General features: G+C 40.9%; 2 long non-coding RNA genes across 2 annotated transcripts in view; both read left to right on the top strand.

The window, feature by feature from the left end:
- The window catches only part of LOC137227737 (uncharacterized), a 165,737-nt gene extending 160,048 nt beyond the window's left edge, over positions 1 to 5,689 (top strand). Inside the window, exon 4 of the long non-coding RNA XR_010944984.1 lies at positions 5,658 to 5,689. This is a non-coding gene — a long non-coding RNA (uncharacterized lncRNA). The remainder of the gene's footprint in view (positions 1 to 5,657) is intronic.
- LOC137227738 (uncharacterized) lies at positions 5,681 to 26,693 on the top strand. Its single transcript, XR_010944985.1, has 3 exons — positions 5,681 to 5,808; positions 25,684 to 25,801; positions 26,435 to 26,693. It is a non-coding gene; the product is annotated as an uncharacterized lncRNA (long non-coding RNA).
- The last annotated feature ends 820 nt before the right edge of the window (positions 26,694 to 27,513 follow it).

The following is a 27,513-nucleotide window of genomic DNA, read 5'->3' as shown; positions in this document are numbered from 1 at the left end:
TCAAGTAAGACAAAGATGGAAAGGTGTTCATTAGATTTAACTACAAGGAAGTCATTGGTGACCTTGACAAGTTTCAGTGGAGCAGTGGGGCCAGAGCCAGACTGCAGTGGGCTGGAAATGAGTGGGAGGTGAGGAAGTAGAAAAAGTGAATATAAACAACCATCAAGAAGTCTGGGACAGCCAAGGGGAGGGTAGAAGTAGGGCCGTCCCTGCAGGGGAAGATGTAGAGGGAGGGTTTTATCTGATATGGGAGAGAGTTGGGCATGTTTAAGTACTGATGGTAAGAGGCCAGTTTCTCTACTAAAGTCATTTTTCTCTCCTCTGGCTCCTGCCTTCTGTCTAAAGGTCTGCATAGTTCCTGGAAATCTCAGAGCAGATCTTTTAGGAGCATCAGAATTACCTCTTGCTAATTCTTTATCAACTCTTACCAACCAGCTTTTGTTATTAACTCATAAGCCCACATTCCCTGCTGACTATTTTCCAGATGCTCACATTCACATTAGATAAAAGCATTTCTCAAATTTGTTAATGGGGGTAAAGAAAACAAAACTAACCTTCTCACATTTCATATTGGCCTGTGGATTATTTCAAACTGAGACATTAACATTTTAGACCAATTTTTAAAGACTTGAAGAAATTATTGTTTATGATTAGCATTAATTACACATTTAGTCATTGACTTGTTTTATATTTACTTCACTATTATTTATAGACTTACTAATATATAGCATATGTTTGTCATGGAACACCCAACAATGACCTGAAAGTCTTGTTTTTTAAGTATTTTACAGTTTGAAGATAAATTTTTGGGATTTATGATGATTTTCTACATTTTTGGTAGAATGCTTTCTGCTGTGTCCAAACAGTGTTCTTTATGGTTCAGCTGAAACTTTTTATTGATACCCCACATTCAGATTTCCTTCTATTTCTAAAATAAGTCCTTCTGTGTGATTCTTGGTAGGAAAAATGACCCTACTTCCTGCTGTGGATGTTGAAGAGGCCAGTTACCTTCTCTTAATAACCACTGGCAGCTGAGATGTGGACAGTTGACTTAGAATCAGTCAACAGATTCTCTCATCAAGGGTGTCACATCCTGGGGGAATGGTAGAAAATCTCAGGGACACTGAGACTCACTCTTTTTTTTTTTTTGTACATGGATTAGCGTTTCTTTTATTAAAGAACTAAACAAATAGTGCAAGACGTGGGTACAAGGCAGATTTCAATATTTCTAACGAGGGCAGAAAGCCTCGCTCCAGGAACAAAAAGATTGTAATATTTGAGCTTGACCAAGTTCAGCAGAAAATGAAGTGATAAGCTAAAAACTCTCAATTCTGTGCCCTGCTGGCATTAAGTCCGAAACCAGAGGACTTTCTTTGTGTTTACCATGTGACGTTCAATAAAAATACTCCTGTTGATATAAAACTCCAAAGCTCAGGGCACCCCTAGGCCACACAGCGGGCACCTGCCCCAGAGAGCACCACCGGCCTCCACGGGAAAGTGATGCTTTCACTTCTGACCCTTGGCTGGCAGGCATCTCGGAAATGATCCTGAAATGCTCCCTGGGAAGAGGATTTATGCCCTTTCTGGATGAACCACTCCCAGGACCCTTATACACTGGGCTTATTTTTTTTTTTTTTTACATCTTTATTGGAGTATAATTGCTTTACAATACTGTGTTAGTTTCTGCTGTACAACAAAGTGAATCAGCTGTATGTATACATATATCCCCATATCTCCTCCCTCCTGAGCCTCCCTCCCACCTTCCCTATCCCATCCCTCTAGGTGGTCACAAAGCACTGAGCTGATCTCCCTGTGCTATGCAGCAGCTTCCCACTAGCCATCCATTTTACATTTGGTAATATATATATGTCAATGCTACTCTCTCACTTCGTCCCATCTTCCCCTCACCCCCCACCCCCTGCCATGTCCTCAAGTCCATTCTCTACATCTGTGTCTTTATTTCTGCTCTGCCTCTAGGTTCATCAGTACGGTTTTTTTAGATTCCATATGGTATTTGTTTTCCTCTTTCTGACTTACTTTGCTCTGTATGACAGACTCTAGGTCCATCCACCTCATTACAAATAACTCAATTTTGTTACTTTTTATGGCTGCGTATTATTCCATTGTATATATGTGCCCCACCTTCTTTATCCATTCATCTGTCGATGGGCATTTAGGTTGCTTCCATGAGCTGGCAATTGTAAATAGTGCTGCAATGAACATTGGGGTACATATATCTTTTTGAATTATGGTTTTCTCAGGTTATATGCCCAGTAGGAGACTCACTCTCTTTTTTTTTTTGAATTTTATTTTATTTTTTTATACAGCAGGTTCTTACTAGTTATCTGTTTTATACACATCAGTATATATATGTCAATCCCAATCGCCCAGTTCATCACACCACCACACCCACCCCCGCGCCACTTCCCCCTTGGTGTCCATACGGTTGTTCTCTACATCTGTGTCTCAATTTCTGCCCTGCAAACCTGTTCATCTGTACCATTTTTCTGTGTTCCACATATATGCATTAATATACGATATTTGTTTTTCTCTTTCTGACTTACTTCACTCTGTTTGACAGTCTCAAGATCCATCCGCGTCTCAACAAGTGACTCAATTTCGTTTGTTTTTATGGCTGAGTAATATTCCATTGTATATATGTACCACATCTTCTTTAGCCATTCGTCTGTCGATGGACATTTAGGTTGCTTCCATGACCTGGCTATTGTAAATAGTGCTGCAATGAACATTGGGGTGCATGTGTCTTTTTGAATTATGGTTTTCTCAGGGTATATGCCCAGTAGGAGACTCACTCTTGACGATGGCAGCAGTGCTGAGTGCCCAGCGGCAATGGTGTCCTTGGCACTGACCTAACCAGACTGCTCCAGGGAGTTGGTCCAGGCTGTGTCCTCAGCTGCCTGGCCCCTCTGGGTTCCTGTCTCTGCTCTGAACCTGCTTCCTATTGAGTCATTGAACTCTCTGAGACCCTTCCAAGAAATTTCTCTTCTGTTTGAGGTACCTGGAAGCAGTTTCTGTTCTTTGCCATGAAGAAATTTGACTGATTCAGAGGGTCACAATGGAATAATAAAGCAGCCAACAAAAACATTATACGTAGCTAACATTTGTGGACTGCAGGCATTGTGCAAAATGCTTTAAATAAATGATGTCACCAAATCCTCAGAACAACAGGATGAGGCAGGCATATGGGTCTATTCTTTCAAGAATCATCTCAAGGGCCTCCTTTTGTAAGAAAGCTTTTCTAATCTCCATTCCCTCTTGCAAGTAGACTTGAGTCCTCCTTTGTGTCCATTCTATGTCCTATAAAGAGGAGAGGATGGGTGTATGTGTGTGTATATATATATATACTTATTTTTATATTTGAATATTTATATATATTGTACACACATGTACATACACACATATTCTTATATATAAATATTAAATATATAAAGTATGTATAATATACCTAATATTATATGATATAATATGTAATATATAATACAATATATATATTTTATTTCCTAGCCTTTTATTAAGCTCTTACTATATGTCAGATACAGTGCTTAGCCATTCACTCACATGATCTCATGACATTCCCACCAGAACTTTATGAATTAGATTTATTAGCTATTTTACAAAAGAGGAAGTGAGACTAAGAAAGGTTAGATAACATTTTCAGGATATTACCTATGAACTGCAGAGTTGAGAATTTAACACGTTCCATTTTGTTTTGTTTCAAATTCCAAAGCCTCTGCTCTTAACACTGTACGAACTGCCTTCACTGCCTCATTACACTCGCATGGAATTGCTTCCTTCCTGTTCTGGACTGAGGCAGAGTCTGATTTCACTTGTCTTTTTTCTTTTCCCTTACTTGTCTAGGAGGGAGGGCAGATCTCCATTTCTTACGGCACTTCACCCAGTCCTCTGTCCATGGCAGACATCACGAGTCGATGATTACACTCTGTCCCAGCAAGCTATCTCAAGAATTCCTCTCCCTCTTTTCTACAGGAAGTCACTCCCGGTTAGTTACAGTTGAATCCTATTGCTATTTCTGACTTAGAACAATGCCTCTCACATAAATGTGCTTAGCAAACTGTTGTTAGAGTGTTGCTATTTTCTTCATTTTACTGATGAAGAAATGATAATTAGAGAATTAAATAATAAGCCATTCACCTGGGGATATTAGTGTCTACCTCATTGGGTTTTTTTGTGAGGATTAACTGAATGAATGCACATAAAACTCTTCAAATAGTGTCTTGGCACAAGGTAACTTGGTTATTAGTACTGCTACTCAAAAGCACACATGTGGTATCCATAGAGATAGGAAGGCAATTGGTGGTTGCCAGGGGTTGGAGGGAGGGACGGATGAGGTGTGACTACTTAATGGGTATGAGGTTTCCTTTTGGGGTGACGAAAATGTTTGCAACTAAATAGAGGTGGTGGTCGCACAACATTGTGACTCTACTAAATGTCACTGAATTGTACACTTCCAAATGGTTAATTTTGTGTTGTATGAATTTTCCCTCAAAAAAAAAAAATTCTCAGAGGTTATAGTGGATGGGGCAGGACCAGGGAGATCTGAGAGTGAGGGCTGCCTTTAGTTTTGCTCCCTGGGCCCCTTGCTCACCTCAGCTTAGTCCAAGCCCTGGTAATGTAGCCAGAATTTGGACCTAAGCCTTTTAGTTCTCTAAATAAAGGATCCTTTCCGCTTTAATATGTTGCTTTAGAAATCAGGGAAAGTCTGTCCTCACTGGTGGATAGTTGTGATTTGTGTGCTGATAATTTCAGCTGGAGGGGGAGTTGTCCTCACCTCAGGCAGGAAAACAAGTGAATTTTTAAAGCCCTTTATAGTTTACGAAGCAGTTTTAGAGAACAATGGTTGCAAATAATAGGAACTTACTGTACGTGAGTAACCCATCTAATGAGCATAGTCAACATGACTCAAAGAGACAGGTGGGCAGGAAGGGAATTCTTGAAAGTTTATAGTCAGAAACTTCTCTTCCTGAACTTGGGGTCTGTCTTGCTGACTGCAAAGGAAACGCAAAGACTTCAGAATGGTGTCTGTTAAAAGCAAAGTGACATCATTCTCCTCCCTGGTCTGTAAGCAGCTCCACTGAGTTTGCTGCGGCATTAATGGGGCTGGTGACAGCCGCTTAGTCTAGGCTAAATAAACCTTAGGGTACAGTCATGAATTTGCCATAAGCGTGAAGTGACTGGGAGAGTCCTTGTGAAAACAGAATCTCAGATCTTCCACAGCTAATCTCTTGGCAGTTTGCTTTATTTATAACTGTGTAAGTGTGTTGCAGCACAACCCATTTTGTAAACACAGTGCAAGCAGTAAGATATTAATGAACCGCCACCTCTCATTTTAAGGCAACTTGACATGTAGAACATAGCTAAGAACTAAGTAGCAAAAGGTGGTTTTAATTTATTACATGTTGTTCTTGTCTTTGTGTTAGATGGATTTTGAGGTGGCCTTGACCAGATTTCTGGTCAAAGGGGAAGCCAGTGTCCATGTCCACCATCTGTCTCCTTGTAGCCCTGGCCCTAACGTACCAGTAGAGCAGAGGGGAGTGCACAGCGGTTATTTCTGTTGCTTACAAAACCTTAAAAAGATCTCGAAAACCTTTTCAGGTTTTTTTTTTTTCTTTCTTTAGGCATAAACCTTCTCCCTCTGCCACTGGAGATACAGAGATAAATGGCATGGTTTCTGCCTCCAAGATCTATCAGTCTAATGGGAAGATGGTCACCGAAAGAGCTAATTGTGATGTGGGTAATAAAGACCATTCTAAGAGGACTAAGTACCAGGTGAGCAGAGGAGAGGGGATATTCAACTCTATTGATCATATTGGGCTTGGGGGTGTGGAATAGGGCAAGATTAGTGGGGGCTTGAGAGAAGAGATAACATTTAAACTGGACCTTGAAGGATTTCCTTGGACGGTGGAGTGGTGGAAGGGTGTGTGTGTGTGTGTGTGTGTGTGTGTGTGTGTGTGTGTGTGTGATGGGGACAGAGAGGAAGCTTTTGCAGAGCAATGACAGAACACAGAACTCTGCACGTAGTTGAGTTCAGAAAGAGAAAGACTGGGTGTTGTATGGCTGGAATGTGGGAACCAACTGAAGGGATAGGTTGGGGAAAGAATGAGTTGAACAAATCTTGCGTCCTTATTTCATCAGTGAGAAAAAACAAAGATGTGGAAAAATTAGGTGCCCCGCTCTAAGTTCACAAAGATAAGAATGCAGAGAGTAATGGAAAAATGATGCAAAGGGAAAAAGTGATCTTTTGAGATGCTAAGAATGACAAAGTTTTCTGTATTCCTAGGAATACAGGTGATTTTATCGTGATTTTAGACTGCCTAGGTGTCAGAAAATATAGCATTGAGGGCCTGTCTGAGCAAAGATGTTGAAAGAGATGGTGCTTTAATAGTCTGTGCTGCGAGGTCAGCGTGGGCGAAGTGGGCCTTGGGCTTGTGTCATTTGTGATCTTACATAGGGTCACTGTTTGTTTGGTTTCCATTTTCAGCATTTTTATTTCCAGATTTGTTTTGGTAATTAACTTTTATCACATGTTGAGGTGAATTTTGGGTGAATAACATTTGTGTTTAAATACATTTTGTATACTCTTTAGGCCGATTTCATTGGCCTGTGGTTAATTTTTTCTCCTTGAGGAATGTAATTCTGTTTTTGCCAAGAGACTCAATGGGGAAATTCTACTTTATCACCAGTTTTAAGTACTTTGAGTATTCTGTATCAATTACAATGATATTTGTTAGAATTTAGAAAATGAAATACATGTGCTGAATATTCGCTATTTGCCAGTCCCACTGAGCTGTTCACTGGTCTGCATCCTGCTCTGTGCCCAGCACCGGCCGGGCTTCCTTGCCTGCTGCTATCCAAGGCATCAGCACATCAGAGAGAAGCTCAGCTCCATCCCTCTTTGGGCTTGGGTGACCACTCCCTCCCCTTCTCTCTGCAGGCCTGGGGATGCTAAGGCTCCCTCTGGTGTTTCTCCATCCTTCCTCCATTTGCTGACCTTAGCCTCCCACTGCCCCAGATCTTTGTAAACTCCTCAATTGCTCTGTATGAAAATTCCACATTTCCTGGAGGACCCCACTGATGCATTATTTAGGTATGCTCAGAGAAGGTATATTGAAGATGCATATATGATAATTTGCATTCATATAGTAAGTTTATTACATAAACTGAATTTAGTGGGGGTACAGTTGGGAAACAACGTTTTTCTTTACGTTAAAATGTAAGGCAAAACATTTTTTAAAAATTCCTACAACTAACAACATGCTTTAGGACTTTTGCTTCCTCACCTCTTGAAAACAGCTCAGGCAGAATCATGTTTGGCTATTACTGAAGAGTTATATTTTCAAGTATTAGAGAACCTAGTTGAATCTAAAAAAAAAAACCCCACACAATGACTCTCCATCCTGCATACAGTTTAAAAGTTTCACCCGAGTTCTTTGCTCTCTCCTCAGCTTAATTCTGACTCAAAGCTTGGGGTTTGGCAGTGGGAAAGATGGGCATTATCTGTACTTTCACTCTTTCCTTTGCTCCCCTGTCCCACCAAACTCCAGTATTACGGATTTTTTTTTTTTTTCTGGCCGTGCCACATGGCTTGCGGGATCTTAGCTCCCCGACCAGGGATCCAACCTGGGCCTTGGCACTGAAAGCACTGAGTCCTCACCACTGGACTGCCAGGGAATTCCCCTGGAATTTTTAAAATATCCAGCTTCAAGTAAGTAAGATACCAGCCTCCCTTATCTGACAAGCTCTGGCTTTTCTGAGAGATTCACTTGAAAGCTTCTTCAGTTGGCTCCAGGCTGGGTGAAAACATCCCTTTCTCATATCTACATATAAGTTCACCTTTGAAGAACTTTCTTTCTGATGAAGCTCTAGTTTTCTCTTTCATTATGCTGCTGGGGAGGTGAGCAATGGATGAGTTTGGCCTCTTTTAATAATTTCTGAGAGGACGTGTCCCTAGATGATAGATGATGATCTGTTTTGATAGCTTTGAGGCTTTAGCTAAAATTTCCTGGTTAGACATCAAGAAATGTCTAATCTCACATCCTGTTATGTTTGCATATTTTAAAAGGCATGTTAAGAAAAGAAAAAGATGATGGCCATTCTGACTGGTGTGAGGTGATACCTCATTGTAGTTTTGATGTGCATTTCTCTAATGATTAATGATGTTGAGCATTCTTTCATGTGTTTGTTGGCTATCCGTATATCTTCTTTTGAGAAATGTCTATTGAGGCCATCATCAAAAACTCTACAAACAATAAATGCTGAAGAGGGTGTGGAGAAAAGGGAACACTCTTGCACTGTTGGTGGGAATGTAGATTGCTACAGCCACTATGGAGAACAGTATGGAGGTTCCTTAAAAAGCTAAAAATAGAGCTACCATATGACCCAGCAATCCCACTACTGGGCATATACCCTGAGAAAACCATAATTCAAAAAGAGTCATGTACCACAATGTTCATTGCAGCTCTATTTACAGTAGCCAGGACATGGAAGCAACCTAAGTGTCCATCAAGAGATGAATGGGTAAAGAAGATATGGCACATATATGCAATGGAATATTACTCAGCCATAAAAAGAAATGAAATTGAGTTATTTGTAGTGAGGTGGTTGGACCTAGAGTCTGTCATACAGAGTGAAGTAAGTCAGAAAGAGAAAACAAATACCATATGCTAACACATATATATGGAATCTAAGAAAAAAAAATGGTCATGAAGAACCTAGGGGCAAGATGGGAATAAAGATGCAGAACTAGTAGAGAATGGACTTGAGGATATGGGGAGGGGGAAGGGTAAGCTGTGACAAAGTGAGAGAGTGGCATGGACATATATACACTACCAAATGTAAAATAGCTAGCTAGTGGGAAGCAGCCGCATAGCACAGGGAGATCAGCTCGGTGCTTTGTGACCACCTAGAGGGGTGGGATAGGGAGGGTGGGAGGGAGTTGCGAGAGGGAGGAGATATGGGGATATATGTATATGTATAGCTGATTCACTTTGTTATAAAGCAGAAACTAACACACCATTGTAAAGCAATTATACTCCAATAAAGATGTTAAAAATAAATAAATAAAACGATAAAATAGAAAAGAAAAAGAGGAATATAGATGGAAGAAAGTGAGGAAAAAAATTCATGAGAAAATAGAGGGAGACAAAAATAAGGGAAAGTGGAGAGAGAAAAAGCAAGAAAGAAGAGCTCTCATCTTGATGTCCTGAAATTCCTGCTGATGTCTTGCCTTGTATTAGTTGACTCTCAGTGTACCATTGCCCTTGGATGCTAAAGTGTGATATTTTATTTGGAAAGTGTTCAGTGTAGTGAAATAAGTGATAATTTCAAAAAGAAAAAACCAGACATTTAGGAACACTGTGCTAAATTGCTAAAATTTCGTTTTTAATTTTAGCAGACATTGAATTTGTTCCTTTACCATCCATTTCAGCTTCCTTGAGTGACAACCATGGACTTTAGGAGGGATGAACCTTATCTTCAGATCCAGAGGAGGGTCCTGCTTGATCTAAGCCTCTCAGAATAATCCCAGTTCTTTGTCACAGTGATTGATACAGGTTTAAGCCAGTCAGAGCATAGCAGTTCCCATCCTACAGACACTATGTTGGAGTAGTCCAGTAAGAGTGAAGCCTGGGACTTTTGTATGATGATGTTACCAAAAACTGGCTTTGGCCTTGGTTCTACCCTTGGATGTGACTGCAGAACCACCATAAGTGCTGCTGGCAGTCATTTTATGAGGCCAGCCCAAGAACAAAGCCAACATTTGAAGGCAGACAGAACTGAGATAACTGCAGAAAAATTGAGCCAGAGCCTATAGACCAAACCATGCCTGGGACCAACCCATGGAAAGTCCTATGGACTTTTCAGTTACAGGAGCTAGTAAATTCCCTGAATTTTTAAAGCCAGTTGAATAGCTTTTCTATTATTTGCCACAGAAATAATCTCAGTTGATAACACTTTTATTGCATTTGAGTAATTTAAACTGAATTAAAACAACCAGTCCTCAGTCCTCACTAAAAGACAATATACATTTATAGTTTCTGAATATCAAATGCATTTATAGTTTGTTACATATGCAATGCAAAGGATCGAAACTAAAATCCCAAAAGCCGGACCTCATTGCTTCATTCACACAGAATAAGGGCTATGGAATTTCAAGGAACACAAACTTTAATATTAAAGTTACTTGAAGATAAAGGAAAAATTATAGATGAGCCAGAGCTGAAATGCTTTGAAAGAATGCAGCTATTTTGACATAAACTTCTGCCAAGCTAGGCAGAATAGAAATGAAGAAAAACTGATATGAGTTTAAAGTCTACTGTTTGCCAGTTACTTTCATAAACATTATCACACTGAATTTTTACAATAATCCTTTGAGATTGCTATTATTCCCTCCCCCACCTCCATCCCCATGTTACATTTGTGGAAACAGGCTCGGAAAGGAAAAGCAATTTGTTCAAGATAATATAGTTATTTAGTATCAGAGGCAGGATTTGAGTCCAGATTATGTTCTTTCTACAAACTCGCTGTTTCTTTATAACAGCGGTCCCTAACCTTTTTGGCACCAGGGACTGGTTTCATGGAAGGCAATTTTTCCATGGACCCCGGGGTGGGGGGATGGTTTCAGGATGATTCAAGCACATTACATTTCTTGTGCACTTTATTTCTAATTATTATTACATTGTAATATATAATGAAGTAATTATACAACTCACCATAATGCAGAATCAGTGGGATCCCTGAGCCTGTCTTCAGTTGCCACTCACTGATAGGGTTTTGATATGAGTCTGCAAGCAATTGATTTATCATGGTCTCTGTGCAGTCAAACCTCTCTGCTAATGATAATCTGTATTTGCAGCCACTCCCCAGTGTTAGCATCACTGCCTCAGCTCCACCTCAGATCCTCAGGCATTAGATTCTCATAAGGAGCGGGCAACCTAGATCCCTCACATGTGCAGTTCACAGCAGGGTTTGAGCTCCTATGAGAACCTAATGCCGCCGCTGATCCGACAGGAGGCGGAGCTCAGGCGGTAATGCGAGCGATGGGGAGCGGCTGTAAATACAGATGAAGCTTTGCTCACTTGCCTGCCTCTCTCCTCCTGCTGTGTGGCCTGGTTCCTAACAGGCCACGGACCGGTACTGGTCCATGGCCCGGGGGTTGGGGCTTTATAAGATGTAGCTGGAAACTACAGGGGTCTGTAATGCCAGCCAGGGTTGGAGCAACTTAGAATGCTTCTAGTAGTTGCTTTGTGTGCCGGAGGTCTTTTAGATTGCAGACCCTGAGCTTTAGCTTTTTTGGTAGTATTTAATTTACAAACAAGTCTGGCCCTCTGCCTTGGGAATAGCAAACACTCAGGAAGAATTGGATTCAGTACTGTTTGCTTCCATATAACCTAACGAAACACGGGATGCCTTATTCTGATGCACTGCTTCCTTCTCGTTTTCCTAAAAAGATTCATGAACCCTCTGCCAATATGATAAGTGTTGGGGGAAATGAGTTTCTGAATTGTCATTCTAGGAATTGCCTTTTGCAGCTGAAACTTCACCACTTAGTCAAGCCTTCCCCTGCCATCTGTTCAGCTCCAAAACTGCTGCAAAGGTTGAGAGGATCTGCTTAAATTACAAAGAATCATATCTATGATAGAAATTCCATGCCATGAAATCTTCTCTTATTTTCCCAGCTTGTCTGACACTGGCTCCAGAGGACCACACTTTTAGGATCACCAGGGTATCAGGTCTTCAAAGGCAGCCTTTCTTTCTTTCTTTTTTTTTTTTTTTTTGCTGTACGTTGGCCTCTCACTGTTGTGGCCTCTCCCATTGCGGAGCACAGGCTCTGGACGTGCAGGCTCAGCAGCCATGGCTCACGGGCCCAGCCGCTCCGCGGCATGTGGGATCCTCCCGGACCAGGGCACGAACCTGTGTCCCCTGCATCGGCAGGCAGACTCTCAACCACTGCGCCACCAGGGAAGCCCCAAAGGCAGCCTTTCATCAACAAATCATCATTTCCAAATATTCATTGGAACTAACCTCGTAATCCAAACTTGCAAACTCATCTTGTCCCCAGCTCTGGGCCAATCAGGTCTGAGAGAATTTAAGGAAATCTCCATCAGTTTTGATGGCTTAATATCATCTTAGTCTGTTGGTATTCGTGGAAGTGACTAACCAGGCACACAGCAGGCATCGTCCTTCAGGTCTAATTGTCAGACTCTTCCCCAGTTTTTGTGAGAGAACCTGTCTTACGCCATTGTTCTAGAGCCTACATGCCTATCTTTTCTCCCTGTGCTCAAGCTGTCAGTTTAGCAAGGGCTGAAGTTCTTTTGTTATCAGTTCAGCCCTTGTAAAGGCCTGTGTAGGTCTTTGATGCTTGCTTCCGTGTCTCTCCAACATTTATTCCTTCATTTGTCCACTCATTCATTCATTCAATATGTTCATTTATTAGACAGTTTTCGCCAGTTTGTTCATGCTGGTCATGGCAATTCAAAATGTCTCAGGTCATGCTCCCTAGAAGCAGAGATTGATGTGGGTATTCTTAGCAAGCCATTTAATCCTGAGGGAATGCTGTATATGTGGTGGGGAAACAGAATAGGGCAGGGGAAGAAGCTAAGCTACGATGTGATTTCACAGGACACTCTGGGGAGTGAATGGTGCCATACAAGTTATTCTCCCCATCGGCAAAGGGGCTGGGCTGTTACAACCCTGCTATCGGTCACTGGTTAGCTATGGACCACCCTTGGAGGTGGGTTTGAGTAGAGGCTAATGTGAGCTCGCAAGCACCGCCAGACAGTTCTGTCAGGCAAGGACAGTTTCTCTGGGAGGCTTGGAGTGTGAGCCATGCACTCATGACATCTGAGGCACGATAATGACAAAGTGGATCTAGGTGGAGCACCAATAGTATCTGCATCACAGTGATACCTGATATTGAGTCTCTGAGTGACTCCATAGGAATGGGTCATTGTAAAACAACGTGGAGTTGGAGTGATAGAGCTATGCACATAAGGAGCACATACACCAAGCTAGGTGTGAGTATGTGGGGGAATGCAATAGGGGTGAGATGGAGGAGAAAATGTTCTCAAGGAAAGTTACTCAAGACAAATGATTCATAAATTGAGGCCTGAAGGGTAAGATGGATGATGGAAGAGGGAGGAAATTTCCACCAGAGAGCATGAGCATTGGTAAATGGGGCTGCATTATGACTTTTGTGTGCCTTAAGCACTTTAGCCTCTCCTGAGCCCCCTCCTCCATAAAAAATATTAAAAATTGTATGTTATGACTATACTGATATAAATATCAATGTAATCCAGGTTGGATTATATTTATTTTTTCTTTAGATTTCAAAAGAGATTGAAACATTTCCATAGTCCCCTAAAGGTACCTTGACCCTGTGCCTCTTATGCCTGAATGGACACGTGGGCCCTGTCAGTGAAGGTAGGAACATGTGGGAAGGCAATCCTGAATAGATCAGTGCTGCTGGATGCTAAGTGCGCCGCTGTTTCTGTCTCCTGGCCTTTGCTCCCATCTGCTGCCTGCCTGCATTTCAACTAACCCTTATCACCGCCTTCCCCTAAGACCATGCTTTCCTGAGACTGGACTGGGTTGGATAGTGTCTCCCCCAAATTCATATCCACTGGGAACCTTAGAATGTCATTATTTAGAAATAGGATCTTTTCAGATGTAATTAGTCAAATTCACATGAACATCTTAGAATAGATTGAGCCTATAATCCAAGGACTGGTGTTCTTATAAGAAGAGATGACATAGAGAGAGGAAGGCCATGTGATGTTTGAGGCAGAGATTAGAGCAATGCAGCTACAAGACAAGGAATACAAAGAATCGCCTGCAGTTATCAGAAGCTAGGAGAGAGGCATGGAACAGATTCTCCCCTAGAGCCCTTAGAGGGAGCCTGGCCCTGCTGACACCTTGCTGTTGAATTTCTGGTCTCCAGACTGCAAAAGAATAAATTTACGTTGTTTTAGCCACCCAACTGTGTTATGGTGGAACTTAGTTACGGTAATCCTAGGAATCTGGTATAGACGGTCTTTGCAGAACGTCTCACCTGAATCTCAGGTGTTCCTGGTTATGAGTGGGCACAGTCGGGCCCTGATTTGTCACCTCTTTTCCCCATTACTTTCTGAAGTAGCTGTCCACTTTCCAGCACTGATAGTTAGTCCCTGAGTACTGAAGAGCAAGGAGATGAGTGGACAGACCAGAGAAGTTGCTAAGGTAGCTTTTGTTTCACGGGGCAGTTTCCTTCATTTACTCATTGTATCACACTTACTTTCAGTAGTGCTGGGTGCTAGAAGAAAATGGAGCATTGTTTTCAAAGTTTCAAAGAAAAATGTTTGCTTTGGGGGGCAGGAGGAGGAGAGGAAGCTAGGTACAGTAAATGTACTGTATAATATTTTTCTTTTATCCCTAATTCCAAAAAGCCTGTCCAAAAAAACCAGGCTTTTCCAGTTTCCTAGCCATTTAACAAAAAACTTAATGTGTAAAAAAATTGCTGCATGTGTAATACATGTAAATGTGAAGATAACATGCTGCAACATCTCATAAACTGTGTGCTGCTGGAGGGGAAGGACCACAGCTTTCTCTTCTTAATGCTCAGAGTCTGGCACAGTACCTGGAATATCATAATCCTCCAGTAAATGTTTGCTGAATGAATTAATCTGCCATACATTCATTCCCAAGGTGATTTAGCTCACTGGGGTCATGGGGCAGATGTCCCTCATTGTATCACATGCACAAGACCTAAGGTTGCATCTTTTCTTTTTTTTTTTTTTGATACATTCATTTATTTATTATTTATTTTTGGCTGTGTTGGGTCTTCATTGCTGCTCACAGGCTTTCTCTAGTTGAGGCGAGTGCGGGCTAGTCTTCATTGTGGTGTGTGGGCTTCTCATTGTGGTGGCTTCTCTTGTTGTGGAGCACAGACTGTAGGCGCACAGGCTTCAGCAGTTGTGGCACACAGGCTCAGTAGTTGTGGCTCACGGGCTCTAGAGCACAGGCTCAGTAGTTATGGTGCACGGGCTTAGTTGCTCTGTGGCATGTGGGATCTTCCTGGACCAGGGCTCGAACCTGTGTCCCCTGCATTGGCAGGCAGATTCTTAACCACTGCGCCACCAGGGAAGTCCCATAAGGTTGCATATTTTAGATGGGACCACAGTTTTTTTTTGTGCAAGTGTATGAATGAATAGCTGTATTGTCTAGATATTACCTCCAAACAAGTTCACAAGATCAAATACTCTCCACTTACATGTCAGTATGCTTGACAAAGGTACTGTCCTTTATATACAGTAATACTAGTTCAAAATTATAATTTTACAATGGAAATTTTTTGTTTATGATTGAAAACACATCATTTTTATCAGGTTTACTGGATATGGAGAGTAATTTTAACATTTATGGAGTGTCTATTATGAACCAGGACTATGGTAAGCACTGTATATGCAATATCTCATTCAGTCATCACAACTTACCTATGCGGTAAGTTATTATTATCACCACTTTACTGGGAAGAAAACTTACATTAGACAGATTAATTAATTAGCCCATAAATTTGCAGAGCCAGGGTTCAGATAGTTGTTTTTCTAACTGCAAAATGATCTGCTGGTGAATCTCAAGCTTTAGTGTACTAAAAAACATCTAGGGGAGTTTGACAAAAATACAGATTCTTAGATCTTACTACTAGGGAACCAACAAGTCTAAGGTAGGCTCAAGTATCTATATCTTTAAGTATCACCCAGGTGACCTGGATGCAAGTGGCCCATGGGCCACACTTTGAGAAGCACTGCTTTGTACTATGAGCTGTCAGATACACAGTGTGAATTATTCTTTTTTATCTAATGTCTTTGATTTAACATAATTTTCCCCCTTGTGGCTGTCTAGTTTTTCCAGCATTATTTATTGTAATGGCCATTCTTTCCTCACTTCTTGTAGTTTCATTTTTATCATAAATCAAGTGTCCATATATATGGGTTCTGAACATGACCCTCCTGTTTTATTTTTTTCTATATAATTCTTATCATCCATTGTAAACACTCTTTGAGAAATTACACTGTAGACCAAAGGGCAAGAAACATTGGAAAACCCCATGGATCTTTTTGTGAGTGGACATAATATCTGTAAAATTTAGAGATGGCCATTTGCAAAGCAATGCCCAGCATTTCCTGGAATCCTCATTTAAATGTATCTATTTGGTCTACCAAGTACAATTTCTAGTATTTTTAGAAATCTGTCTACAGTTCAGTAACACTCAGGAATTACTCTTTTTCCCTCTCCATATTTGTAGCTCTCACTCCCCAAGACCTCTTTTACCAAATAAGCATTACAACATTTTGGGAAAGAAGTCATCTTTTTTAAAAAATTAAAATTTGTATGGAAACACAAAAGACCCCAAATAGCCAAAGCAATCCTGAGAAAGAAAAATGGAGCTGAAGTCAGGCTCCTTGACTTCAGACTATACTACAAAGCTACAGTCATCAAAATAGTATGGTGCTGGCACAAAAACAGATATACAGATAAATGGACAGGATAGAAAGCCCAGAAATAAACTCATGTACCTATGGTCCATTAATCTACAACAAAGGAGACAAGACTATACAATGGAGAAAAGACAGTCTCTTTAATAAATGGTGCTGGGAAAACTGGACAGCTACATGTAAAATAAAGAAATTAGGAGAATTCCCTGGCAGTCCAGTGGTTAGGACTCAGCACTTTCAGTCACAGGGCCCGGGTTTGATCCCTGGTCATGGAACTAAGATCCTGCAAGCCATGCCAAAGAAAGAAAGAAAGAAAGAAAGAGAGAGAGAGAGAGAGAGAGAGAGAGAGGGAGGGAGGGAGGGAGAGAGGGAGTGAGGAAGGAAGGAAGGAAGGAAGGAAATAAATTAGAACATTCTCTAACACCACACACAAAAATAAACTCAAAATGGATCAAAGACCTAAATGTAAGGCCGGACACTATAAAACTCTTAGAGGAAAACATAGAACACTCTTTTAGAACACTCTTTTACGTAAATCGCAACAATATCTTTTTTGATCCACCTCCTAGAGCAATGAAAATAAAAATAAACAAATGGGACCTAACTTAAAAGCTTCTGCATGGCAAAGGAAACCGTAAACAAAACAAAAAGACAGCCCACAGAATGGGAGAAAATATTTGCAAATGATGCAACCGACAAGGGATCGATCTCCAAAATTTACAAACAGCTCATGCAGCTCTATGTAAAAAAAAAAAAAAAAAAAAAAAAAAACCTGACAAACAACCCAATTAAAAAATGGGCAGAAGATCTAAATAGACATTTCTCCAAAGAAGACATATAGATGGCCAAAAAGCACATGAAAAGATGCTCAACATCACTAATTATCAGAGAAATGCAAACCAAAACTACAGTGAGGTATCACCTCACACTGGTCAGAATGGCCATCACCAAAAGTCTGCAAACAGGGCCTTCCCTGGTAGCCCAGTGGTTAAGACTCCATGCTCCCAATGCAGGGGGCCTCTGTTCAATCCCTGATCAGGGAACTAGATCCCGCATGCTGCAGCTAAGAGCCTGCATGCCGCAACTAAAAGATCCTGCTCACTGCAACTAAAAGATCTCACATGCTGCAAGGAAGATCCCGCATGTGGCAACTAAGACTCAGCACAGCCAAATAAATAAATATTTTTTTAAAAAGTCTACAAACAATAAATGCTGGAGAGGGTGTAGAGAAAAGGGAACCCTCTTGCACTGTTGGTGAGAATGTAAATTGGTACAGCCACTGTGGAGATCAGTGTGGAGGTTCCTTAAAAAACAAAAAGTAGAACTACCACATCATCCAGCAATCCCACTCCTGGGCATATATCTGGAGAAAACCATAATTCAAAAAGATACACGCACTCCAGTGTTTACTGCAGCACTATTTACAATAGCCAAGACATGGAAGCAACCTAAATGTCCATCAACCGTGGAATGGATAAAGAAGATGTAGTATATGTATACAATGGAATACTACTCAGTCATAAAAAAGAACAAAATAATGCCATTTGCAGCAACATGTATGGACCTAGAGATTATCAAACTAAGTAAATCAGATAAAGACAAATATCATATATCCCTTATATGTGGAATCTAATTTAAAATGATATAAATAAACTTATTGACAAAACAGAAAAAGACTCGCAAATTTCGAAAACAAACTTATGGTTACCAAAGGGGAAACATGGAGAGGAGGGACAAATTAGGAACTTGGGATTAACATACACGCACTACTATATATAAAATAGATAACCAGGGCTTCCCTGATGGCGCAGGGGTTGAGAGTCCGCCTGCTGATGCAGGGGACACGGGTTCATCCCCTGGTCCGGGAAGATCCCACATGCCGTGGAGCGGCTGCGCCCGTGAGCCATGGCCGCTGAGCCTGTGCGTCCGGAGCCTGTGCTCCGCGACGGGAGAGGCCACAGCAGTGAGAGGCCCGCGTACCGCAAAAAAACCCCACAAAAAACAAACAAACAAAAAAAATAGATAACCAACAAGTTCCCTACAGAGAACTCTACTCAGTATTCTGTAACAACCTTTATGGGAAAAGAATCTGAAAAAGAATGCATATATGTATATGATAACTGAATCACTTTGCTGTACACCTGAAACTAACACAACGTTATAAATCAACTACGCTCCAATAAAAGTTTTTTAAAAATTAAATATACATACGTTTTAATGTATCTGAAAACATACATTACATTTCTTGAAAACATACATTACATTTCTTGAATGATCAGCCCGTAATCCTCATTTTAAAAAGCTGAAAACTGTAAGGCAGCCATGATTATATTATCTGAAAACAAAGTAGCAGTCCTGTTTTGCCCCCAGCTACTTCTCTTTCTCTTCCCATCTATAACAATGTTACATGCTCTTCATTTCCCATTTAATCTTTAACCACTGTTATTTGCCCTCTGCCCTCACTACTCCAATTGGTCACCTTCAACTTTGTGTCTTCAAAAGTTATCTTTTATTAAGAACATCTTATTTTACATTCAAATGTCATTAGGAAAGAAAGATAAAATGTAGACATAGTAGTATTTACCTCTCAGGTGTTCTGCTTTTGAACAAAATTTTCCCCCTCATGGCAGTTTTCTATTGCCTCAGATAGGGTGCCTATTGTAAATTTAGCTTCATTTAATTTGATTTATAAATGAGAAAAACAACAGATTTTACATATTTTCCCACTGAAACATAAGGCTTCCATTTAAATTTGATTTGATGCCAACATGTAATTTTGATATCCTGTCAAGCAAACTCTTAAAACCATCTTTTCTTTTTATAGTACTATATGATACAGGCTTAAAAGACAGCATTTATGATGAATTGAAGGTGAGGAAACTGAGGCATAGAGATATGAAATTATTTAGCTAAAACCATGAAGGAAATTGTATAAACAACCCAGATTCCACTGTATTGCTTTTCAATGAGTTCCAAGGTTCGAGGCAGTTACCCAGTTGGATCCCCAAGATGGGCAAAAGCTTCGCATTAGAAGTGGTTCAGGGGGCTTCCCTGGTGGCACACTGGTTAAGAATCCGCCTGCCAATGCAGAGGACATGGGTTCGAGCCCTGGTCCGAGAGTCATGTACTACAATGTTCATTGCATCTGTATTTACAATAGCCAGGACATGGAAGCAACCTAAGTGTCCATCGACAGATGAATGGATAAAGAAGATGTGGCACATATGTGCAATGGAATATTACTCAGCCATAAAAAGAAATGAAATTGAATTATTTATAGTGAGGTGGATGGACCTAGAGTCTGTCATAGAGAGTGAAGTAAGTCAGAAAGAGAAAAACAAATACCATATGCTAACACATATATATGGAATGTAAAAAAAAAAGGTTCTGAAGAACCTAAGGGCAGGACAGGAATAAAGATGCAGATGTACAGAATGGACTTGAGGACAAAGGGACTGGGAAGGTTAAGCTGGGATGAAGTGACAGAGTGGCATGGACATATATACACTACCAAATGTAAAATAGATAGCTAGTGGGAAGCAGCCACATAGCACAGGGAGATCAGCTCGGTGCTTTGTGACCACCTAGAGGGGTGGGATAGGGAGGGTGGGAGGGAGTTGCAAGAGGGAGGAGATGTGGGGATATATGTATATGTATAGCTGATTCACTTTGTTATAAAGCAGAAACTAACACACCATTGTAAAGCAATTATACTCCAATAAAGATGTTAAAAAAATAATTTTAAAAAAAAGAGAGACTTTGTTGAGATTTTGGGGTGAGGATGGGTTTTCCAGAATATTTCATGATGATTTGAAAAATTAGGAACTCTGTGCATGACAGGGGCACATTTCCACTGAACACGTTCTGTAAGACTCTTCTTATTTCCTTCTAGGGCTTTCTCTACTCTGCCCTGTAGATTTCTACAACATCATTTTCATATTTAGCAGTTTTTCCTCATTGAATGAATTATGACTATAGAAAATCTTGTATCAAAAATATTTTAAAATGAATAAAGTCATTCTATTATTCAATGTAACTGCTTTATTTCCTCACATATTCATAAGAAATGCCATAGATCTTACTGAGAGTTTTATTTTTTTATTTCTATTTTTAAAAATATATTTATTTATTTATTTTTGGCTGTGTTGGGTCTTCGTTGCTGTGTGCGGGCTTTCTCAAGTTGTGTTGAGCGGGAGCTACTCTTCGTTATGGTGCGTGGGCTGCTCATTGCAGTGGCTTCTCTTGTTGAGGAGCGTGGGCTCTAGGGCATGTGAGCTTCAGTAGTTGCAGCCCGTGGGCTCAGCAGTTGTGGCTCACGGGCTCTAGATCGCAGGCTCTGTAGTTGTGGCACATGGGCTTCGTTGCTCTGCAGCATGTGGGATCATCCCGGACCAGGGCTTGAACCCGTGTCTCCTGCGTTGGCAGGTGGATTCTTAACCACTGCACCACCAGGGGAGTCCCGTGAGAGTTTCAATAAATTAAAAAATTACCACCAAGGGATAAGGTTCTGATTATTCAAGCGACCACACTAACCGAAGACTGATCCCCACCCCCACCCCCCGTTTTTTTTTTTTTAAACTCTTCCTCTGAGAGGTGCTCATCTCAGGTCCTAAGACATCTAGTAGAGTCTAAGTCAGGGATCAGAAAATTAGAGGCCACACCTGACCAGTAGCCTTTTCCTGTAAATACGTTTTTATTAGAACATAGCCACACCCATCTATTTAAGTATTGTCTATGCTGCTTTTGTGCTTCAACAGCAGAGTTGAGTAGTTGCAACAGAAAATATATGGCCCACAGAGCTGAAAACATTCACTATCTGGTCTTCCGTAAAACAAAGTTTGCCGACCCTGGTCTAAGATATGTTTCTATATGTTCTTTGACTGTCATTAAGCTACGAGCCCTTGAAAGCACAAACCAAATATGATTTTTCTTTGTCTCTTCAGTGCCTGTCACATTGTTGTGATGGAAGGAAGTGCTCAAATTCAGCATAAATGAAAGTAACCTAATCCACCTGTATAAATACTCATGCCACCCCGCTACTCCCAATCTTAAAGAATATGGGAAAGAACTATTGAAAACCAGGCATAGGATGATTTCCTATCAGGACAATTTTAGGTTGATTTTCAGGAAAATCTATATCAATCAGGCAAACTCAGATCTTGGTGTGCTGCAAAGGGTTGCTTCTTTTCTTATTCTAGCAATCCAGGGATGGGAAGGCAGGGATGTGAGGAAAGGACCAATGCAACTTTTCAGCTCCAAGAGAATTTTCGTACCTAGTGATTTCCCTAAATATTTATAAGGATGTCCCAGTGTCAGGTGCTGGGCAGCTTGGCCACGGAAAAGCTAAGTGGGCATGCTGGGGATATTTGTATTCCCCACTCACTCATTCCAGTAGGTAGATTCTGTTTTGATGTTTGGTATTATGCGAAAAAGCAGGTTTTGGGGAAGCAAATGTAGGTTGCTCTCTGTTCTCTTTCTCCCTTTGTTTGAATGCTCTTGGTTGACGTCCCTATATAGGTAAATCAGGGAAATGACTAGAAAGTATATTAGTTTTTTAAAAAAGTTCATAGATCTGATATCTTGTTTGAGTAGGCATTGGAAAGGGCTCAGGAAAATACTTCTGGTTAGTTTGCTTAATAATCACGCCAGAGAGCAAATAAGTTTATTACCAGTCTGACCCCTTCTCACACTTCTGCTGTTAGATATCACTAACAGATCGCTGTGTTCTTTCAGAGAGCCTCAGAATCCTCCTTAACATGTTCCAAGAAGCTACCACCACTTAGTCAGAATTGGCATATGAGATGGAAACGTATTTTCCAAAGTTGGTTTTATATATGTCAGAATGTGAGAATCTGATTTCTTCCTTAGCTCCCCATGTGGTAATTGATCCAGGCCTTGAAGGTAGTAACTGGGGAGGCCTGCCAGACCAAAGCATTCTCAGCAGAGTACAGAGCGCAAACAAAGGTGTGAGGTGACCAGATGGAGTAAAGCAGAGTGTGCAGTGGAAAGTCACATGAAATGAATTTGGAACAGGAAGGAGAAGCCAGATTTAGGTGGACATTGGCATACAGGCCAAGACTCTTGAATGTGATTTGTAAAGTCAGTGTTCCCAAAGGATGGCCAAGGTTCTCCAGAGAAATAGAACCAATAGGATAGAGTGTACGAGTGTATACACACACACACACACACACACACACACACACACACAGAGACAGACAGATGGGGTGAGGATTTATTTTAAAGAATTAGCTCATGTGATTGTGGAAGCTGGCAAGTTCAAAAACTGCAGTGCAGGCCAGCAGACTAGAAATTCCGGCAGGAGTTGATGTTGAAGTCTTGAATCTGAAGGCAGTCTGGAGGCCGAATTCCTTCTTATTTGGAGGACCTCAGTCTTTTATCTCAAGTCTTTCAACTGATTGGATGTGGCCCCCACACATTATGGAAAGCCATCAGCTTTACTTAGAGTCTTCTGATTTAAATGGTAATCACATCTTAAAAAACCACTATAACTGTAACATTGACTGATGTTTGGCAAACAGTGGGACACCATACCCTAGCCAAGTTGACATTAAAATTAATCATCACAGTCAGCATAGGTAACTTTCAATGGTAGACATATTTGTGTTTTTAAATTTGTATTATACATTTAAATCTCATTTACATAAAACTTCTGATTTCATAGAAATTATTGGTCGGAACAAAGGTAAATGTATTTAAGTAAAACAGTTGATTTAACGAAAATTATTAAATAAATATTGGGTAGAGATGGCCTATGGATATGGTGAGTATGTGAAGGTTGTACTGAAATGACTGACATTAGAGAATGGTAAACAACAGAGAATTGCTATACTCCTGCAAGGACATGTCATAAGGAAACGGGGTTTTAGGAATATTAATTCTGTTGCCCTGAACAAAGGCCACATATAGAAAAAAAATTCATCAACAAATAATAAATGTGGGGGCTTCCCTGGTGGCACAGTGGTTAAAAATCTGCCTGCCAATGCAGGGCACACGGATTGAAGCCCTGGTACAGGATGATCCCACATGCCGCAGAGCAGCTAAGCCCCTGCAGCACAACTACTGAGCCTGCGCTCTAGAGCCTGTGAGCCACGACTGCTGAGCCCACGTGCTGCAACTACTGAAGCCTGCACGCCTAGAGCCTGTGCTCTGCAACAAGAGAAGCCACCACAATGAGAAGCCCGTGTACCACAATGAAGAGTAGCCCCCACTCGCCGAAACTAGAGAAAAGCCCACACTCAGCAATGGAGACCCAACGCAGCCAAAGATAAACAAAATTTTTTTTTTTTTTTTTTTTTTTTTTTTTTGTGGTACGCGGGCCTCTCACTGTTGTGGCCTCTCCTGTTGCGGAGCACAGGCTCGGGATGCGCAGGCTCAGCAGCCATGGCTCACGGGCCCAGCCGCTCCGTGGCACGTGGGATCTTCCCAGACCCGGGGCATGAACCTGTGCCCCCTGCATCGGCAGGCGGACTCTCAACCACTGCGCCACCAGGGAAGCCCTGTCTTATGATTTCTTAAAAGATTTTAAGCTTAGGAAGTCATCCTTGGTTTTAAATTCACAGATCTAATACCTTGTTTGAGTGGGCATTTGGAAAAGGATGTTTTAAAAATATTTAACTTTTTAATATATCTGGGATTTATTTTGTCATACACTATGAAAGATGGGTCTAAATTAATTTTATTTTCCTTAAATTCCTACCCAGTTATTCCTGCACAAGTTAATGAATAGTTCTTCCTTTCTGGTGATGTCACTTTTGTTTTCTATCAAATTCTTGTATGGAAAAAAATCAATTCTGGACTGTCTAGTGTGTGTTCTATATCTTTATATTTTTTCTTCTTTCTCTAGTGTCTTATTTTAATTATCATAGCCTTATTTTTTTTTCACCATAGAGAGTTTATTTTCCATATAAAAGGGCAGAAGCTAACATGTGAGCAAAAGGGTAAAAAGCGTGGCGCTCGTGTGGGAGACCATGACAGGTGACTTGAGGCTGAGGGTGGTGAAGGCTGGTCCAGGGGGAGAAGTGGAGGTTGTGATGAAGAGATGGGGTCAGATCCAGGCCCTGTCCTTCAGGCAGAGACCATGAGACATATTGATGCCAAAATTTATGGGATATAGCAAAAGCAGTTTTAAAAGAGACTTCTCACAAAAAAATGCTTACTGGTCTTGGAGAGTTTCCCAGAGAGGCATGGGGTGAGGGATGGTGACGACTGCAGCTCACCCTGGGGACAGAGTCAACTGGCGGCAGCCACCCTTGGAGCTCTCCCCACCATATGGACACTGGTGCTGGTGGGCACCACTCCTTTCAGCTCAGCTTTATGCTGTATTTAAATATCTAGTGTGGCTAGACCCATTCATATACTTCATTCAAAAATTTCTTTGATAAACTTATCAATTTTTTCTTCCTGAGAACATCAGAATCTAGTCAGATTCTCCAAATTTTCATATAATATTTATTGGACTTCTTGGAATATTTATTGGACTCTTGTATATCATTATGAGGGTTGTAATGAGTTTGTGTATTATTCATTTATGTATGAATTTACACCCATTTTCCATCAACTTTTGATGTTTGTGACGACAGAACGCAGATTAGAGTCAATGAATTAGTCTAAAATAGTAACAAAGACATTTTATCTCAGTTGCCACCTTCACTTGAGCAATTCATAGCCAAGTTAACTGTAATCCCCTTTCATGTTGGCACCTAAATGTCTGGTGGAGACGTAATCCAACAATCAAGGATCCAGTGACTGGCCTCAGGGAGCAGAATAAAAGACACAATGATAAACATTGTCAGTGAACGGATTTGGAAACACTTGAAGGGTAATTGACATTTCAACTTTTATTTTAACTTTCATTTTAATTCCTCAGTATTTCCAATGGAAACCCATGATCCCCTTCTGCAAGAATTTTCACCTTGGGTGTTTACAATTTTTTTCTCTTACTTCCTTTGCCCTCTTCATGCTTGTGGTATCTGTACAGCAAGTTCTCCTGGCCCTAATTCTTAGTACTCTTGAAACTCTCCTGACAGCAGAAAGCAGTGATCAGACAGGTTGAATGATCCAATGGAAATTTAATCTGATCTCATTTTAGCTGTGTGTAAGAAGCAACCTGCTGTGAACTAGAATTGTAATGCTGGAAATTATCTGATTCCTACAGGCCTCTCTTCCTTCTCTGCCCTGGTGAATGACTGCTAAAGGAATTTAAAGCATGTAAAACATGATAAGCATTGATTTGTTGCCTTGGCCATTGAACTGGACATCTTGCCTTCTTGCAGGTAAAACTGAAGAGGAGTATCATAGATTCTAAATTTTATTTATAAGGGTGAAGCTTTTAAATGTACTCACTTAAGTTGCTTCTTGAGGCAGTAATGTCCTATTTCCTTTAAATTAGACTTCCAGCTTTGAACCCAGTTTATAAAGCAAAGCAAAATGAAACAACAACCTAGACAAAGAAACCTCTGTCAGTAGAACACTTCAGCTGCAAAGACTGATGACCTGAAGAATAGGGTTGACAAGATGCGATTGGTCAGTTCACTGCTCTGAAGGAGAGGCATCCTTTATTTGTGGCTGCCTAGGGAAGGCCAGTTACAATGCAGAAAAGCTAAGAAATGGTAGGAGAAAGTGGAGAAACAAACAGGAAAAGAGTGAAAAACTGGACATAAGAAAAAGGGAAGGTATAGAAGAAACAGCAACTTTTACAGTTGATTGTGCCACAGTTCAAGAAGAGTATAGCGACCACTGTTACATTGTTGGCCCCCCGTGATCTCCCAGTATTTGCCTCTGTGTAGTCCTCTTTCTTAGAACCTGAGTTGGGAGTGTGACTTATTTTAATTAACTGGAAGTGGCAGAGTGATGCTCTATTAGTTCTTGTTCTAAGCCTTGAGAAGTTCTCCTTTTGTTCTGTTCAGAGCCATGATCTGCTTTATAAGAATTCTGTTAGCCTGCTAGAGCTATGTGGACAGGCTGTCAGAAAAGCCACATAGGAGGGAGAGGCCCTGAGAGACAAGCCTGGCCATCCCAGTATCTCAGTCAAGCCCAGGCCCCTGCTGACCTGCCAGCTGGATGAATCCACGTGAGTAGCCATCAGTAAGATCAACAGAAGGATCACCCAGCCAAGCCCAACCCAGACTGCAGAATTATGAGCAAATAAAATGTTCATTGTTTTAAGCCACTCATTTTTGGGGTGGTTTGTTATACAGCAAAATATAGCTCCTGGCCTGTTAAAATGAAGTCAGTGGTCAAGACCCAGTGACTCTACTCTCTGAGACAGTATTGTGTGGATTGAAGAAGCACGTCTGGGACAAAAGCAAGCTTGGTTCAAATCCTTACTTTTTCACTTTTTAGCTCTTATGGCCTTGGGCAAGTTATTTAATCTTTCTGGGGCTCAGTCTTGTTATCTGTGAAGTGAGAGAAATACTTCTTCTCTCACAAGACAGTTAAGAAATGAAATGAATGAAAGTTTGGGGAACATATTAAGTACCCACCAAATCTTATATTATTTGTTATATTCCATTTCCTTCCTGTCGTTCCCTCATCCCCTGAGGGGATACAAGTGATCCAAACTACATTAACTCTTTAGGGTAGCCCTGTGACCTGCTAAAGGCAGTTCTGTCATAGGTCAGTTTTGCACTGCGTATGTATATTTGACCAACAATTGTGTTTTTATGAAAAAGAGGGAAGCTCCTAAAATACAGGTGATGGATTTTTAAAATGATAGCAGGTTTGTGGGGCACTGCTGGAGACAATGCACATTTGTGTCCATGTCCCAGACCACCTACACCTGCTCCTCTGCAGTATCACAGCTGTTTATTAGACTAAGCTGGGGTCACCAAGGAATATTGAAGTTGCATTCAGCTTATTTTATTGCAGAAGGCATGAAGGCACATGCTGTATTTCCATTTGGTTTTCACAAAAAAGCATTACTCTCTCAATGGTTTGTGAAGTTCACTTAGGCAAAAATTGCAGATTTCGAGGTAGTACTGCATAA

The sequence above is a fragment of the Pseudorca crassidens genome, chromosome 7 (assembly GCF_039906515.1).
Source record: "Pseudorca crassidens isolate mPseCra1 chromosome 7, mPseCra1.hap1, whole genome shotgun sequence".
NCBI lineage: Eukaryota > Metazoa > Chordata > Mammalia > Artiodactyla > Delphinidae > Pseudorca > Pseudorca crassidens.
The sequence above is the reverse complement of the archived record's forward strand: the minus strand, read 5'-3'. Positions and strand labels throughout refer to the sequence as shown.